General features: G+C 39.3%; 1 protein-coding gene across 3 annotated transcripts in view; it reads left to right on the forward strand.

Annotated features, from left to right (window-relative positions):
* The window catches only part of dab2ip.L (DAB2 interacting protein L homeolog), a 168,716-nt gene that overhangs the window by 31,693 nt on the left and 117,616 nt on the right, over positions 1 to 19,407 (forward strand). Inside the window, exon 1 of one of the 3 annotated variants that reach the window (XM_041590502.1) lies at positions 17,375 to 17,481. The exons of the other annotated variants lie outside the window; for them this stretch is intronic. The gene's annotated coding sequence lies outside the window, so the exon portion shown is untranslated. Of the gene's footprint in view, positions 1 to 17,374; positions 17,482 to 19,407 lie in introns of those variants that run through there. 3 annotated transcript variants of the gene reach the window in all.

The raw sequence follows: 19,407 nt of genomic DNA on the forward strand, positions 1-19,407 counted from the left end.
TTTAGTCATCAAGAGTTTTTAATAAAGAGACTGTTATTTTATTGATTTCCTCCAAAGAAATATTGATGGGTGTTATTTAATTAGCATCTATAGTCCATTCTTCCATGTTTTTATATTCTCATCTGTAGATACAGAGAATAGTAAAGAAACATCTGGAACCAGCAACATTCTTGCCCATTTAGATGCACTGTTTTGTAGCATACATGGGCTCACCTCACTTGGTGCCAGAGATTAAGAATTGCTCTGTACAGACAGAGTAAAGTTCAGTACACATCAGACTTTACCGCTTAATGGTTTATTGTGTTATAAACATTTTAGTTGTGATACTACCTATGTCAGGGCATATTTTCACCTCAAAAACGTTTTCACTTTAATTAATATACATTTATGGAATACGTTATCCGGAAACCTGTTATCCAGAAAGCTCTGAATTACAGGAAGCCCATCTCCCATAGACTCCATTTTAATCAAATAATTACATTTTTTTAAAAAATTATTTTCTACTTCTCTGTAATAATGAAACAATACCGTCTACTTGATCCCAGCTAAGTTTCAATTAATTTTTCTTGGAGGCAGAACAATCCTATTAGGTTTGATTCATGTTAATGTTTTTTTTAGTAGACTTAAGTGGAGATCCAAATTACTGAAAGTCCCCTTAACTGGAAAACTCCAGGTCCCAAGCATTCTGGATAACCATTCCCATACCTGTTTGTATATACATCTATCATATACATGAAACAATTGTGTTTGATGTGCAGTGAGCTATAATTTGTGATTTGCAAGTTTTAAGCTGTCTCCTATAACATGGCTTTTGGTGTTTCTTGTTGAGGTGACTTTGGAAAGAACAGTAACACCAACTAATTAAAACTTTTTAAAGTAATTAACATAATATACATTATTATATACAGTTACCATGCACTGATGTTTACATCAGAAAGGTTACTATAGTTTATGTAAACAATCTGATTTGTAGCCATTCAAGCTGTAAAAAAAGGAGAAATGTCACAGGATACATAGCAGACAACAGATACCAAGTCCAATACAATGATGTTTTATCTGTTATCTGCTATGTAACCTGTGCCTTTTCTACTTTCTTTCAGCTTGAATGGCTGCCCCCTTGACTTCACAGCAGTTTGTTTATATAAACTAAAGTAAGCAAGAGTACAGTGTATTTTAATTACTTTGGTACACTTTCAGTTTTTGGTATTACTATTCCTTTAAAGAGAAGTACAATTGGCCATCTTTATTGCATGCAAAGAAACTGAACTCCAACACGACGTAGAAAAACCATATAACAAATGTGTACAACAGTCTGTATACAGCTATAACAACATACACCTCCTTGTGATCACTTATATCCTTAATATATGCTAGTATAAAATAAGTTGACCGTGCTTGTTTATTTAGGAACATTGTCCCCAAGCTTCATGAGTACCAGAGGAGGTATATCACTTCATGTACTATACTTTACTTCATTAGCCATTGGGTTAATAGGGATACTAGATTTAAAACATCCTGCCCTCCATATTTATGCATGGGTTACTCCCCGTTGCTTTTTTTTTGTTATGAGTTGGTGGTAATAGGACAACCTAAATCCTCATCCTTGTTCTGTCACCATTTATCTTTTTTGGGGTACTGATATTAATAGAGAGCAACAGACTATTACCTATGTACTATAGCTATGTACTATGTAACTATGTAACAAACAAGTTGCACTCTTTTATTTTATTTGAATGAACGGGTGCACAATGTATGTAGGAATAGGAAAATAGCAGAAAAAAAAACAGGCACTGACAAGGTGAAAAATGTATTAATAGACCAACATACCTTGTATTTTGCTAACACACACCACACCCCCTGCGATCCCTGACCCATTAGCTGGTGCCACTTTTACATCAGTTCTCTAGCTTTTCAAGTCTTTGTTCCCTCCAAAAGCCAGTTTAATAGAAAAAGTGGTGACACTGTCCATCACAGGTGAGTAACCTGGTGGGAGAATGTTAGTTTAAAGGACAAGGAAAGTCTAAAATAGAATAAGGCTAGAAATGCTGTATTTTGTATACTAAACATAAGCATGAACTTACTGCACCACAAGCCTAATCAAACACATGATTTATGCTTTCAAAGTTGGCCACAGGGGGCTGTCATCTTGTAACTTTGCCTGACCCTGCACATGCTCAGTATAGTCTGGGCTACTTAGGGATCGTCATAAACAAAGCTGCTCAGCAGTTAGGAACCATCTGACAATTCCTATCTACAGCAGTAAATGAAGGGAGAATTTCACTGCATACAGTCAGGTTTCTTATAAAAACGGTACACATTTTTTAATTAAAGTATATTGGAGATATGTTTCTTTTTCATTAAAGAAAGTTAAAATGGGATTTTTTTTTCCTTTTCCTCGTCCTTTAAACACATTAGATCAGTGCCACAAAGCTATTCAAAGTGATAATGATACATGCTTGTAAAAACCTGGGACGTGACAGTATCACAGTTTATGGTATTTACATGGCTGAAATAGCCAAGTATTCGTGGCTGCCAGCCAAGTATTCTCTGAGGAGCACCGCATATGCTATAGCCTTAAGGCAGCTTCATGTACGATAGGTGTTGCTTAACTCCAGGAGCCACTGTTATGTATATATAATTTGCTAGGTTATTAGTAAACGGTATGACCACAAAAAATATATATATGAATTTGCAGATTTACATACAACAACAACCAATAACCGATAGAGTTAGTGATGGATGAAATCTTTTTTCACATCATTAGGTTTTTCTGAATAGCATTTCAGCCTGCCATGGGTAGAGAGGCTGCAGAATGAAAGTAAAGTTGCAGTGACAAAAAAGCAGAACAGTAGCTTCCGAATGTACTGCGTGCAGGAGATTCTTAATTATCCCCTGCTGCTGTATTAATGTCCTACATCTCTATCAAAAGTTTCAATTTTTGAAAGGATTGCCTTGTGCAGCAGTGGGTTAGTTGGAAGATTGTATAGGTGGATACAAGTCCTACATTATCCATAAGGATACAAACATTATTTATACTTTACTTTTAGTTGTAGAGCAGGGATTTTATACTGTGTATGGTTCTTTTAAGTCTGTTTACGTATGGCAGAAGGGGCTCCAAGAAAAGTCAAAGTGCAATTTGCTGGTCCTGAAGGGGGCAGGCTTTTTAGAGTGGATTTGGGGTTTTAGTATAGTGGGTGTGAGATGGATAGATTAGGGGTGTGGCAATGTATCTGACAGTTCGTTGGTTTTATCAAGACCCCCATCATACTTGTCAGCAGGGCCCTCCACCCAGGGTCCAGGTGTTTATAATTGGGGTATCTTTTGAGGAAAGCCTTTCTAGCTTAGTAGTATGAGGCCTCTCGATTCAAGATGGCGTCCCTGTTACTTGGTATTTGGTTAATTTGCACATTGTACAGATAAAATAGAACACTGGATACTTTTACATTGCAAGCTCTTATGTGCTCATGTATTGATTGTCGGTTGTATTTTTGTATGTAATCTGTATACTGTATATCATGTATAGCACTTCAGCAAATGTGCTTTATAAAATATGTGCTAATACATTTTGAAATACATTTTCCATAATGCATTGTATTGTTGCGTGTTCTTGCTCTTTCACTATATATATATATATATATATATATATATATATATATATATATATATATATATATATATATATATATATATATATATATATATATATATATATAAATAAATAAACATACACTCTGCCGCCGAAGACTTTGAATAGCATAGAGTTGTGGCAAAGTATTCTTAAAATGTCAACATTTAATTTGAGATATTTTGAGTGTTTAGCTTTTGTTTTTTCTTAGTAGTGATTTTACATTTTGGCATTGATGATGGCAGTTGTGCTGATGTTATCACAGATGCAATTTCGTGGCATTTGTTGAACACTAGAATTAATGTACATAACTTCTCTATGACAGAAATACAGTTCAGCAGTTTGATTCAACATCTCTGAATGGAAGTATGGTCACTCTGCCTAGCAATTCAGAGCTACATGGGCCAATAAAAGCTACTGACAGACCAAGTTGGCAGCTTATCAGCCCATGTATAGGGCCTTCAGGCGGTGTAAGGTAAACAAGGTCTGGCACTATCCTTATTGCCTCCTGTTACCCACTTGTGGGTTTCTGCTTACAAACAGCTAGCAGGGGACTAGTTGTCCAGGGGTCATGGAAGCTCTGACCTATAATTGTATAGCAAGGAGCTTTCTAAGGTCAATATCACATTGAGGCCGACTCTTGACTTCACTTCTTGCAGGCCAAAATGCATTTCAGTGCCAAAATCCCTTGTGTGTGCCTGTACCTTGGCCAACGCAGTGGTTTCCACAGGCCTAGAATCAGCCATGTGTACCATCAGCCTAACAGAACCTATCATTATTCAAGCATAGCTATATTTTTTACTTGTCTATCCATTTGTGTGTTGATACATGTTTGATAGTTATGAGTGCAATTTGTCAACAAAAAATGTCTTAAAAACCCACATTATGAATATGTTTATGGTTATTGTGATGGGAGAAAAAAAATGCAGTATTGTGCATTTTTCAAGCTTGGCTGCAAGAGCATTTTTTGCATTCAGAACATTTCAGGTCATGCCCTTATTTATTGCTGCTCTGGCTGAATTGTCTTTTGTGTTAGCTAGAACCATAAATGTTGGTTAATGCTTTGTAAGGCATTCTAAACTGACAATGCATCCATTCATTTGCCGGTTTATTGGTTTGAATTAACACTGCATATTGGCATAGGGTGTTTTTTTTTTTTTTCTAATTTCATGAGAAACAAATCTGTGCAATATACATTTTCTTTAGATAACATGAATCTAACTAAACATCTACCTGATATTCGATTATGACGGACTCAGACTCAGCTTATTACTTGATATATTTTGCTGGAAACTAACACAGGCATCTACATAATTAAAAAATATTGTTTTACTTTAAAAGACAGAGCATATAAAAGCCCATTCTAAAACAGCTAAAAAATACTGTAAAGTAAATTAATTATACATTTATTCTTTGTCTAATGGCCTGCCAGTGAGATTTTGCTTTGAAGGAATAACTATTATTTTGGGGTCCGTTAAATTGGAGAATATGTTCTTATGCAAAGGGAATTACCTTCGTTCTCAGATTACTCTATAATTATAGACGCATCTGTTACATTTACAGTATAGATTATCTCTTAATTATGAAATTACTTCTTGTTGGTTCTGATGTTATTATCAACCCATTCAGATGCATAGTTTTGAAGATTTTAATGATTACTATAATTAAACTGCAGTGATTCTGCTTTTTTACCCTTTACAAATTAAAGTCTTTGGAATTATTGTCTTATAGTACACAGTTTGTAATCAGACTTCATATTCATTTAAAATGTTCAGTAATACATATTACCATTGGCTTTTCTGTCCTAATTTGTTTATTCCAATAAGCAGGAACAGCAATTCATTCCTTGGTAAATGTAATCTCTAACAATGATTAATACAATATAGATCTGCTCTATTATCCAGAATGATGGGACCTGGTTTTCTGAATAAGGAATGTTTCTCTGATTTGGGTCACCATAAATTAAGATACATAATACATAAAATAATTTAAACATGAAATAAACCCAATTGGATTGTTTTTCAACCAGTATGGTTTAAAAAAAAAAAAAAAAATGAATTATTTGCTTATAATTGTCTCAATGGGAGGTGCTCTTCCCATAATTCGGAGCCTTCTGGATAATGGGTTACCGCAGGGGTGTCCAAACTTTTTGCAACGAGGGCCAGATTTGGTGAGGTGAAAATGTGTGGGGGCCGACCATTCAGCCTGGTATTCAGCCTGACACCGATATCCCTTCCGAGGTAGCTAGCTTGCAATCAGGATCATTCCAGGATCATTCACTCCCGGAGATGGACGCATACACGTCGTTTAGGAAGTGGAGTCTGTTTGGACTTATTTGCAGTGCTTCGTTTAAACAAGGAATCACATACTGTAAAGAAGTGCGAGAGCTACGCGTCACTACGTACCAGTATGTGTCGATTGCTACGCGATTCCATCTCCAGGAGTGAATGATCCTGATCGCAGTGTGCTGGCAGGCCACATTAAACATCATGACGGAGGCTGTAGGCCTGTGTAAATTTGAAAAGGGCCTGCAATTGGCCCTCGGGCCACACTTTGGACATGTCTGGGTTACCTGATCCCATACCTGTGGCAATATAGCTCTCTGCACAAGATGAGCTGAATTTCCAGTTTAAAAATTGGAAATTCTGGTCTTAAATTTACCAGGAGTGCTTAGCTGCTAGCAGTGCCCCTGGCAGAGAGCATTTTTTAGGCACGCTATAATAGAGCTCTGCTAATTGCACAATACATTATGTAGGATTTGCTCTTAAGATTTGTCTTCTTAAAATCGACTTAAAGGGGAAGGAAAGGCTAAAATTAAGTAAGCATTATCAGAAAGGTCTACATAATTACACCAGTAAACCCTCAAAGTAATGTTGCTCTGAGTCCTCTGTCAAAAGAAACACCACATTCCTTTCCTTCTATTATGTTCACATGGGCTTCTGTATCAGACTTCCTGTTTTCAGTATAAACCTCCAGGGCAGGGCTTGAGCATGCTCAGTTTGCTCCTCTCTCCCTCCCTCCTCCCATCCCTGCTGTAATCTGAGCTCAGAGCTGTAAGTGAGCAGGGAGAGACTCGAGCAGGAAGTGATGTTACACCAAGCTTATATGGCAGCTTCTATCCTAAACAAACAGACGGTCTCTACAGCTGTTTACTCAGTTATGGTAAAGCATTCTGCAGAATAAGTATAGCATTCTAGCTTGCACTATTGTGGCTAATGTTGGCAATAAACTGTCTTGGAGCTTTCCTTCTCCTTTAAATATTCCAAGGTTACTTATGATATACTTTGATTGTGTTGGAGCCTGAAGATCGTTCTGTATTTGCAGTAATCCTCGAATAAAACATAGTAGCATCCCATGTTGAATACCTAATATGAATAGGGAGATCAGGTCCCATGCGGTGACTTCAGAGTGCTCACTTGCTTATCTTGGCAGCTAACCTGTTTTCCAGCTGCATTACTTGGCAGACCTGTTTATACCAGGAAGGGGAAAGAATCAATGATTCCAATGTTCCAGCCTTATCATAAACCACTCATTTAAGTAACTTTACAGCACATAATGGAGCAAAAGCATTATTTATTAGGCAACTTTATGTTTCCCTGGTAGTCTTAATTGTGGTATTTTCTGCATGTTCATTTTATCTAACTGGATGAAATATACCATGGGGTGCTTTAAAGTAATCACTGTGTATTGTATCGGTGAAACGTTATTGTTTATTTTGTATTTTTGGAATTCAAAAGTGGAAGTTTCAGTATGATGTAGATGTTGATATTCTGTTGATAATTTTCTATTTCTTTTTTTTTATTAAGAAAGCTATGAATTATAGAAAGGCAATCTCCCATAGAGTCCATTGTAAGCAGATGATTCTTATTTTTAACAATCATTTCCTTTATCTCTCTAATAAGACAGTACCTGGTACTTGATGGTAACTAAACTGCAACAGTCCATATTGGTGGCAAAACAATACAATTGGGTTTATTGTGTAGATGATTTGTAGCTGACTTAAGCTATGGTGATCCAATCTATGGATAGATCCCTAGTCTGGAAAATTCCAGGTCCCAAGCATTACGGATAGTATATTCTATACCCAGCTGTTTAGACCCTCCCTCATTAGTCTGCAATTCAAACCATTGCCTGGTTGTTAGGGAGCCGGCAACCATATAATCCAATGCATTCTTCTCAATTATAGGATCTGTGTCAGATAACCCACCCAGATAACCCATTTTCAGTAGACTGGAGTACTGTTTACATTTGTACGCCATGCTTTTAGAGTTTTGCGCTGCCCTCAGCCGAGTGTGATTGACAGTTACTGCACTCCTGAAACTTCATAGTTCACATGTTGTGGTTTATAACTCTTTTTATCATGCTGTGTAAAAAGTGCAGTTGCTCATCAATTAGTAAACATTAGAGGGGATTGCTGAAAATGTGGGCTCACTCTCACTTCTTCATTGATGATTGACATGGCATGAAAAATTTTGGGACGATCCACACGGTCCGAAAATCACAAAACGAAGATTTGTGTGACTTCATGTGATTGGTTTCGTCAACCACAATGACTGGCTGTTTCACATTTCATGTGCAGAAAATTTGCAATTGATCTTATTTGTTGTGGTGTTCACTTTTCACTGGAATATGAAAGTAGGGGAGGGGCTGAATAGAAAGATTAATAAAAAAATAGCAATAACATTGTAACCCCACAGAGCAAAATAACAAAAAGGCAGAAGAGGAACCGTCTAAGCAGAACTCCCGCATGTTGGGCACTAGTCCGGAAAGCATAGCAAGGACAAAGTCGTTGTGTAGAAAAAGCAGCTTTATTGGATCACACACAGTGGAATCTTGTAGTGCCGTGGATGTGCTGACTTACGCGTTTCTTGCCGTGAAACCCGGCACTTCCTCAGAGTAAGTCAGGCGTTCAGCACATCCACTGCACTACAAGATTCCACTGTGTGTGATCCAATAAAGCCGCTTTTTCTACACGGAGACTGTGTCCTTGCTATGTTTTCCGGACTAGCGCCCAACATGCGGGAGTTCTGCTTAGACAGAGACTATACCGGCACGAAGTAGCTGGTGACTCGTGAGGGAAGCAGCTGGGAAGACACAGCGTACCGGGTGAGCTCTGATTCGGTCCGCATCGTTATTCTTTATTTTATTCAGAAGAGGAAGGCAAATCATTCAAAACCTTAAAAAATTTAGAAGAGTTGCTCAGAATTGGCCGTAAAACGTAACTTTTGAGCTACCCCTTAAATATCTGATGGTGTTGGTTTTTGTATAGCAATTTCTAAACAACTGTTATATGGTAATATCATCTTTATTTGTATTTAATAAATATGCTTAACTGTAACATGTGTATTGGTAAGATACATAAAAACTGCTGGTTTTAAATCCTATGTTATATCACCATAGAACCATACACAAAACAATACAAACCTTGGTGAGTTTAGCATGTTTGTCAGTTTTCATCCTCGTTAACATTTTGGCTCCATGAAAAGTGGGAAGAATGGTTGACCTGCAGGTTGTGATTGGTGTGCAGAACTATGGCTCCCACAAGGCTGCAATGCTAAAATAACTACATAAATAACAATGTGAAGCAGGAGGTGGATGGAGGACAGGATATGACCGTTCCCTAAATGGGAATAAAGTGCTGCTCTGAGATAGGCTTGGGTCCAGCTCTAGCCTTGCACATTGTTTGGTGAAGATTCCCTCTGCTCATGTGGATAAGGGGACCTTATTTAATATGTAATAATGAAGGAGAATTATCATATAATGAATCTCTCATTGGAATTTGTCATCACTGTTATTCATTGGCAATACACATAGTTTTAAACCTGACAGAACCTCCACTATTAATTTAACATAGAGTGTGTTCTTATTGCTGTAGCCTCTCATGCATGTGACATTTTCCCTGTCCCTTCCTTCATCAACTGACTCAGCCATATTCTCCACTCCCTCCTCCATCCTATATCACAATGCAGCACTGTGCGCTGCTGTTGGTTCATGCCCATCAATTTGCACAGGCTTGAGAAAATTCATAAATTTCTGTATGCAAACATATCTGTTTAGAAAGACACTGGGGAAAAAAACTCTTTACTGCTTCTCTACATAGTGCTGTATATTGTAGGTGCAGGGGTTTATATGTTAAGATCTGCCATCCCAGCTGCGTTATCATAATCATTGTACACAGCTATGTTAAATTAAGCATAGTTAACTCACACTGGCAGAAAATATAGCACATATGATAATAAATAGATGAACAGCACCCAACTGTTCTCTGATTGTTGGATTATATAATTGAATTGGCACCTACTGGCCGTAGCCAAAAGACGTACTGGTTGATATTGATCTACCATCCCTGGCTTGGTTTATTGCATGTCTAGCAAATTTATTTTTCTTTAAATTTGAATTGATAGGTGACCTGCCACATTGTTTGACGTATGTTTTCATAGTTCCATGGTGACATTACACATGATTTTAGCAAGATGTTGTTTGGCCCACATTACAGGTGTAGGATCTGTTATCCAGAAACCCATTATTCAGAAAGCTCAGAGTTGCGGAAAGGTGGTCTATCATAGACTGCATTATAATCAAAGACTTAAATGATTTTCCTTTTATTAATGAAACAGTACCTTGTGCTTGATCCCAACTAAGATATAATAACTCCTTATTGGATGCAAAACAACCAAACAATACTATTGGGTTTAATTAATGTTTTAATGATTTTTTAGTAGACTTAAGGTACGGAGATTCAAATGATGGAAAGATCCCTTATCCAGAAACCCCCAGGTCTCTAGCATTCTGGATAACAGTCCATATACATAATACATATGGCACATTTTCTCTTTTTAAGAAACATTCTGCTCACTCTGTTTTCCACCTGGACAATTTTTTTTACACTCTGCTTGCCCTATTTACACAGTTACCTATGTGCCTTTTGTTTGTTTACTGCTTGTAATTGTCTACTATGCATAGTATAAAACAGATCTCTGAAACTGCAGAAAAAAAATATTAATCAGTTTCATTCAATTCCATGTATAGACACATGAAGGGAAGAGGAAGTGACTGGAGAGATAATACATGCATTCTCCATACCATGCAGGCAGGAAGAAATCTATTTTAAAACCCACTCTCATTCCATGACGTTAACATTTGAGCTGCTATTTTTCGATGCCAGCTTCCAATACAGGAGTCACAGTCATGGGAAATTGGGTTTATGAGGTTTGTAAAAATAGCAAAGCTATGATTTTGCACTTTGCTTTTTCTCTATAGTAGTTTCTTGACCAAATATTTGGGTCCTACAGAAAATCCAACCTAGTGACATCAGAAGCACCCACCAATGGTCACCACCATTGAACTGATATATATTTGCTGGCTGGCCTGATATCATCTCACGGTATTACCAAAGTGTGTTCTGGAAGGAGCCAAACTTTCCATTGTTTGGGACTTCAGGTGAAAACAGTATGTTCACCATATTAATGAATATATGTTAGCTGTAGCATGGTGGTTTAGTGGTTAGCACTGCTGCTGTTAGTCAAGACTGATGTGAATGATAAGTTAAGATGTTTCAAAGTAGCAAATTGTAAGGACTACGTGCGCTTTACTCCCCCCCTCCCCCCATCAGCCTCAGACTGTGCAGTATGGTAGTTTGGTAAATTTTGCTTTGTTTCATAATCATAAATCATACTGATTCATACTCCTAATTATGTGCACGAGTACTCGGCTTACATGGAACATTGGTCTGAGTGTTCAGATCAGCCTGACCTGGCCCAGCAAATTGCTGACTTGACCAGAGAAGCCTCTGCTCATTTTTGTGACATAACCATGCAAGGACCTTTTCATTTGTTGCCAGCTATATAGAGTCTCTGGCACATTGTTTTGTTATACGTTATATGTTAAGAAAGCAGTTTCCCGAATGAGAATCTGGAGGTTCTTCATGTCTTTGCTTGGTTATACGTAGGCTTTACTTTGAAAATATTACCAAAGCATGATTAATAATCTTCTATGTGTTTTTGGAGACCTAAAAATAATGTACTCTGATTCTAAGCATTTCACTTGCCAGTAAACCTCATAAGACAATTGTAGGCAGGGACCAGTTCCTCCACAGGCTAAATTTGTCTCCTTCCTTTGTAGATCCGAAACAATAATTGTCCATGACAACAAGTTAACATCTAGCAAACTTTAGTGATAATTTCATGAACACTATCTAAGGCCAAAACATACACTTAGGTCTTACAGAAGCAAGCTACTACTAAACCAGATTGTTGCAACATATAGACAGAATAAAAAAACACAATTCGGTTGAAGCATTTAATTAAAAAATATAGCTACAATTCAGAATAAAAAAAATCCCTCTTAATATGGATCGCACAGGAGTTTTTTTACAATATAGCATTTGACTGTATTAGAATTCAGGCATTACTTACACTGTTGCCATAGCAATTCTAGTGGGCCATTCTTTGGTCGAGGTTTGCTGGCAGATATTTCTAAGCACATATGCCACTTAAGCTCCCCATAGATGCAAAGATTTTTTTTAAGTCAAAAGACTTAGCCACGTGTCAGCCTAAGGTAAGGTTAAAAAATGCTACCTCCCCCCCCCCCTGCATTGGTCTAAATCAGGGGTCCCCAACCTTTTTTGCCTGTGAGCCACATTCAAATGTAAAAAGAGTTGGGGAGCAACACGAGCATGAAAAAGTCCCTTGGGTGCCAAATAAGGCCTTTAAATTGGATATTTGGCAGCCTCTATGTGGACTTGCAGCCAGGGCCGCCATCAGGGGGTCACAGGGGGGACAGTTCTCCCGGGCCCGGAGGATTTTAAGCTGTGAGGGGGGCCCGGTCGAGCCGCACTTCACTGATTGCCGGGCCCCTTCACGTAGAGAAACCGGGCCCGGCGAAACTTTCATTGGTGTCAGCGGCTATTCCTATTGGCTGCGTCCCGTGCGTACACATGACGTCAGTACGCACGGGCGCAACGCTATTTAAACCGCCGGCACCCTGCCGCCTGCAGACAGAAGAGTGAAGACGCGGTTGGCGAAGGACAGTCTTCCGGGTGACGGCGATGATGCGGAAGACCCCGCCGGATGCAGGAGGAGACAGCGCAGAAGAAGATGACCGCGCAGAAGAAGATGACAGCGCAGATGAAGAAGACCGCACAGAAGAAGAAGTCACCATGTGAGGGTGTGTAAGAGAGACCCCCCAGTTACAGGTAAGTGCCACTGACCACCAATGCCTGCCCCTGTTCACCAATGCGACCCCCTGAACCCCCACGCAGGCCCCTGAACCACCAATGCAGGCCCCTGAACCCCACGCAGGGCCACGGGCCCCTGAACCACCAATGCAGGGTCACAGGGCCCCTGAACCACCAATGCAGGGTTGCAGGGCCCCTGAACCACCAATGCAGGGCCCCTGAACCCCATCCAGGGCTGTGGGCCCCTGAATCACCAATGCAGGGCCCCTGAGCCACCAACGCAGGGCCACTGAACCTCATGCAGGGCCGCAGGCCCCTGAGCCACCAATGCAGAGCCCCATAGCCACCAATGCAGGGCCCCTGAACCCCATCCAGCGCTGTGGGCCCCTGAACCACCAATGCAGGGCCCCTGAACCCCATGCAGGGCCGCAGGCCCCTGAGCCACCAATGCAGAGCCCCTGAGCCACTAATGCAGGGCCCCTGAACCCCTTGCAGGGCTTTGGACCCTTGAACCACCAATGCAGGGCCCCTGAACCCCCAATGCGGGCACCTAACCCATTCTGGGGGATACCAAAGAGCTACATTGGTGGCCAGGGGTCACAAAAAACACTGGTGGCAGGGCCCCTCAGCAAGTCACTGACCACCAATGATTGCCCCTGACCCTCCATGCAGCCCCCTGGCTTGCAGAAGGGTTTGGCCACCAGTGTTTTTTTTTTGTGACCCCGGCCACCAATGTAGCTTTTCGACATCCCCCTGAATGGAGTGTTTTTATATATAATTTTAGTAGGCCGCCAGTTTTTTTTTTTCTTGGGCCCTGCCTGGTTTTCTTAACTAGCCACAAATGTCCATGGGACCTTTGTACTGGTGGGGGCGTGGTTGGGGGCGTGGTTAGGGGAGGCGTGGCGAGGGGGGCCCAGAAAATGTTGTTGTGTGGGGCCCCGTGATTTCTGATGGCAGCCCTGCTTGCAGCCTACAAAAGGCTCTACTTGGCACTATACTTAGTTTTTATGCAATTAAAACTTGCTTTAAAGCTTATAATTCAAAAATAAAGACCTTCTTTTAGGACCATGAGAGCAACATTCAAGGGGTTGCTCATGAGCTACTGGTGGGTGATCACTGGTCTAAATGATAGCATTTTTTTGGACTGAATGTGGGCTTCGATAATTGATACTTGTATTGGACAAATATGTCGAGATGTTGCTCATAGGGGCTAAAATTTAATTACACTGAAGACAACACATATTGTTGTATTTAATGGAACAACTCCTATTTCCCAAACTATTTTATTTAAAACCTAAATAAAGTGATATGCGGACCAACTCGAAGCCAGCGGGACTCAGGCAGGGTTTGGGCTGACTTCCGCACAAAGTTTGCAACCTTATAGTGTCACACTTCCTACTGGTCATGATGCTTTTTATATACTCGTGCCGACAGGCCCCGCCCTCTTCCATGGTATTAAAATGGGACAGCTGTGAGTATATAAATCAGAGCGAGTAGTGGGTTAGTGTCAGGTGCAGGTAGTTTTTCCTCAATTTGCACATCTCTACAAAGTACCCAGAATGATGATCTTTTGGAGATGTTTGTGGACAGTGTTGGGCTGTTGAGATCTACTAGTAGACTACATTCCCTCTGAATTGGCTGTGTGCAACAGTTATGTTTTTATTCTGTGCACAGAAGGTTGGATTGTTCTGAAAATGTACTAAAAATGTACTAATATATGTGTGTGTTTTCAGAATTCTTTGTGTATGGTGACTATGACCCTCATTTGAAAACTGGACACGGAAGCAAAAGGCAAATAATTCAAAAACGATTTTAAAAAAATGAAGGCAAATTGAAAAGTGCTTAGAATTAGTAATTCTATAACACACTTAAAGTTAGCTTAAAGATGAACTGACCCTTTAAATTCATAGTGGCAGTGCTGTTGTAATGTCCTGTATACCTTCAGAGAGCACTGGTATGTATCCTATTTTAACCAGTTATTCTTTGATGTTCTGGTTCTCTTATTAGCCTAGGCGTTAGTGGAATTTTATTGCTTCTTACTATGTCCCAGCAGTTTAACTGCTACATTTTTTTTGCTTTGAAATCTGGTTGTTTTCATAGCAGCTCCACAATGCATGAGATTATTTTTTCTTTGCAAGTTTAGTTAATAAACTGCACGTTTAGGTTGTTTTTCTTAGCTAATGCACTTCAGGCTTTCTCTTTAGGGATTTCACTTGTTATTCTTTCATAAATATCTAGTTGTCATTTAATGTAAAATTATAGTAAAATATATTAGCCCATTTAGTGTATTTTATAGAGGCTGAACAGCAGTATTACATTATTTAACTAACTAGCAATTCTAAAAGCAGGTCTCATTTTGCCTTACCCATCATTTTATGAGTGTGCTATTGCCATAATCTCCTTTGATGTCCATGTGTTTAGAATGTTAGATGTTATCGATAAGGGTCCCTCTTAATGTTTTGGCATACACTTATCTTATTCATGGGCAAGCTCTCCTCATATGCAACTGGCAACACAGGGCTTAGGCTAAGGCCACACTAGGCGATAGCGCCGCGATTTGACTCGCGGCGACTTTTCGCCGCGACTTTTAAGCCGCAATCGCTGGGGAAACTTTTGCGCTGGCGTCTATGGGGAATCGCGTAAAATCGCCAGCGTAAAAACACACGCGGCAATCTTTTTTCTATTGTCGCTCGAAATCGCCTAGCGAGGCAATTTCGAGCGACAGTAGAGAAAAGATCGCCGCGTGTGTTTTTACGCTGGCGATTTTACGCGATTCCCCATAGACGCCAGCGCAAAAGTTTCCCCAGCGATTGCTTAAAAGTCGCGGCGAAAAGTCGCCGCGAAAAGTCGCCGCGAGTCAAATCGCGGCGCTATCGCCTAGTGTGGCCTTAGCCTTAAAGAGCAGAGCATTTGCCTTGAGGTTACTGCAAAAAAAAAAAATCTAAAAAGAACAGTCCTGATATCCAACCTATGATTCCTTTCAACGCTTTTAGTGTGCTTATTCTGCATAGGGTGGTCTAGGAATCATACCTCCCAGCATTCCTTAGGTTAATAAAGCAAGGCTTAAATGAGATTATGAGAGCATCAAGAGCATTTGGTTTTGATATTGGTACCAAAAACATACAAACCGCATAATCGCAAACACACGGAAGATTATTAATAACACAATTAACAAATCACTGTAATGTATGGGAAAATATGTTTTCTATTATAAACCAAAATAAGAATTAAAAGAAAAAGGATTATGTTTTATGTGTATTTGCATGTGTTTTATTCCACTCGGAATTTTTGAGAATTATTTTTGCTGCATTAAAGCTGAAAGGAAAACAATACCTGAGAATATTGTGGGTTTCTATAAGCATTTAACAGCCCATACATAGAACACTACTTCATATAAATAAACCATTTTCTTAAAAATACACTTTTTTAGCAGTGTGTGTCATTGGATAATGCTAAATAGAACTGACATTCGATGTACTTAGGCATGACTCCTGGATCATATGATCACTGGGCACACAACAATCCAAGGGCATACAATCATGCAAATTCGCCCAAACTGAGTGTGGGTTCTATTTGCCTGCACCTCTGGTTGGGGAAATAGTTTTTGGGTGACAGGTGCTCTTTAGAATAAAGTGGCTATAAAATATTATAGGAAGAATTAATATAAGGGGAACCAAATTTTTGCTAGGAAAACATTAGACAGTGCCTGCTAAATTCTCTAAACACTTAAGTGATTTTTTTTCAAGCAAATGTTTCATGTAAAACTTCTAAATATATTTGTATACCGCCCATTAACTAAAAGTAGGAAGCAAGAGTTTGAAATATTATTTACTGCTGCTTCTTAAGTGAGACTCCCTATACAATACAGTACAGCTTTATCGGATTCTCTCTGAACATAAAGCAGCTGGTATTGGCAGAACCCTGACTGATATCTAGTCAAAAATTCAAAAAATTCTGTTGAGGTGAGAACCACAGCATGTTGATGCATACCTCTTTTTGTGGCCTGCATTGGCGCCCATTGGATCCAATCTTTGGTCCAAGGGCCAAACTATTGGATTAGCCTAATATGACCCAGCACATAGGTGGCCATATTGGGGAAAGACCTGCTCATTTGGCAATATCGCCTAGAGCGCTGATCTTCAGTTGTTTTGACATCATAATTCAAGCCAAGCCTGTTTGTATAGAAAATGGTTTATTTGCTTAAAAGGTGCAGAATTAAAAAAGTGCAAAGCACTATGTAACTATGTTTCAGGTACAAATCTTTTGGGCATAATTCCAGACGCAGGTATGACTGACATATAAAGTTGTGTTGGTTTCATTGGCATTGGAAACACGCTTTGTTTATATACAGATCAGATTGATGAAAGTATTTCTTTTATAATAGAGCCTTGTGTTCCTTTAGTAAGCTCCCATACTGAGCTTCCAGAGTATTTCTTGGCACTGGCTGTAACATTTGAACTAGCTTTTCAAGTTTTCAGTTTTGATGCAATAGGTTTCAGGTTGGTTTAGTGTTTGTTTGGGTGGCACCATTATACTGACTGGGCTTTTGGCTGGGACGTTGTCATTTCCCTTATGAGCACAGCCTCATTGCTCCGGATGTTACTTCTGGTCAGAGACTTTGTCCTGCTGAAGAAAACTAGTCAACAGCTGCCCTGGGTCTGAGCAGTGATGTCAGTGTAAGGTGGGTTTATGTACCTTAGGCTGGGTGCTGCAGGCTCGGAAAGTGTGAGCTCAGTGTTTTCTGTTAAACAAGACAGGACAACATGTCGCAACATTTTAACCCTTCTGCCATAGAGACACAATCAGTCTATGATCAAAAATTGCTGCATTCAAACATATGTTTTCAGATCAGGAAAAAATATGTATGTGTTTTAAGCACTCAATTGGGCGATTATTTTTCCCTTTTATGTAGAACTGTATACTTTTACTTCTCTTTGATGCTTTTGAGTAATGTTTGAGAAGTTTATTTTGTTAAATGAACCCAAGGTTGTTTAAATGCATGACTGATTCCTGTCTGTTTTGTAAGTTGTACTTTTTTTTTTATAAAAACTTTTAATATATATTTTTTATTCTTGTTTATTCAGTAGCCTAGTTGTCTGTAAGTACAGCTTTTAGATCTGTCCTGTCTATATTTTCTTGCCAAACACTCCTTTGACAACCTTATGGCTTATGTTACACATAGGTTTTCTTCAATGGTCTATTTCTGACGGTGAAATTCCTTATTCCCCCATGTGCCTTGTGTCTTTCATATGCACGGAACCTGCCTGTCACTACTGGTAACAGGCAGTTGTCCACTGGTGAAAAAACTTGCATCACTACTTATGCTTACTGCCATATTCGTAAATGTCAACCATAGAAATACTCCTAGAAATGGTATCTCAAAAAAAATGAATGTCATTTTTTTTTTTTCTTTAATATTTTAAAGTAAGCCTAGACTTTGCTAAACAATAAATATCTAGTGAATCTTAGGCAACTATTGTAGAATGTTGGAATTTGTTTCCTAAAAAACATTGTTTACTAGTGAACTAGCAAGTTAGGGTTAATACGTTTTGAACTGACCTCTATAATCATGCATGGGGTGTTTTCCCTTGCCCATAATATCAAGTAATCTGCCTTTTCTCTTTTCCGTTATATTGTAAAATGAGCAGGGCCCTACATTTCTATTATGTATTCTTTGATTGATAAATTATTCTAAGATCCCTCTTTGTTATAAGTTATTGTAAAACTGTGTAACTTCCAGGCGCTATATAAATAAATTATGTTAATGATGATTCTTTCATCCTTGGTGCCTTCAGCTCAGATACTGGGCTTGTGGGTGGCCCCAGCCGGTGGGAGACATTGTTTATACATAGGGAGGATGGTGTTGTGCCTTCAAAGCAAGGCCCAAGGTGTTCTGTAATGTCTAAAAAGAACAATACACAATTAGTTGAAGCAAATCAGCAAAAGGATGCCATATGGTAGTGCTTTAGGGTAAAACAAATTCTGATTATACCCATTTTGAAACCGTTGTCTCTATTTCATAATGTTAATGTGGAGTAGACCATAGCATGATGCACACAGACCTGTATTGTACCCCTACCTGTTATTTTCTTTTCAAACATCTGCATTCTGGTCCAAAACTACCAGTTATTTTGTTGATTTGGGTTAACCAGACCTTGACAAGACATGACGGTGAATCTGTGATTGTGTCAGTTTTGATGTATGTGTTAATTGGATGACCAACCTCCCAGGGCTCCAAAGTGACTCAGTGACTGTCCATGCATAAGCATCATAAACTCAGCCATCAAAAGTTCTCATGCAGAGTGGGAAGTCAGCTGACCAGACCTGATACAGCTCATTAAATATGTGCATGACTCATATCTATCCCTTCCTGGCTTTCACACTGCCTATATCATGTTTTATTTTCCCCTGAGAAGTGGGCCCCAAAGCCTAAAAGCTACAAGTAAGCTGCCTATTTTCTTAACTGAGATGTTCACCTTAGGAGAACTGTCCACATTTACTGACAGCTAGTGACATGTTTCACTTCACCGAAATCTGACACGTTTTGCTTCACCGAAAATTAGCGAAATGGCAAAAATTCAATGAAATGCATTGAAGTCTGGCCGAC

The sequence above is a fragment of the Xenopus laevis genome, chromosome 4L (assembly GCF_017654675.1).
Source record: "Xenopus laevis strain J_2021 chromosome 4L, Xenopus_laevis_v10.1, whole genome shotgun sequence".
Taxonomy (NCBI): Eukaryota; Metazoa; Chordata; class Amphibia; order Anura; family Pipidae; genus Xenopus; species Xenopus laevis.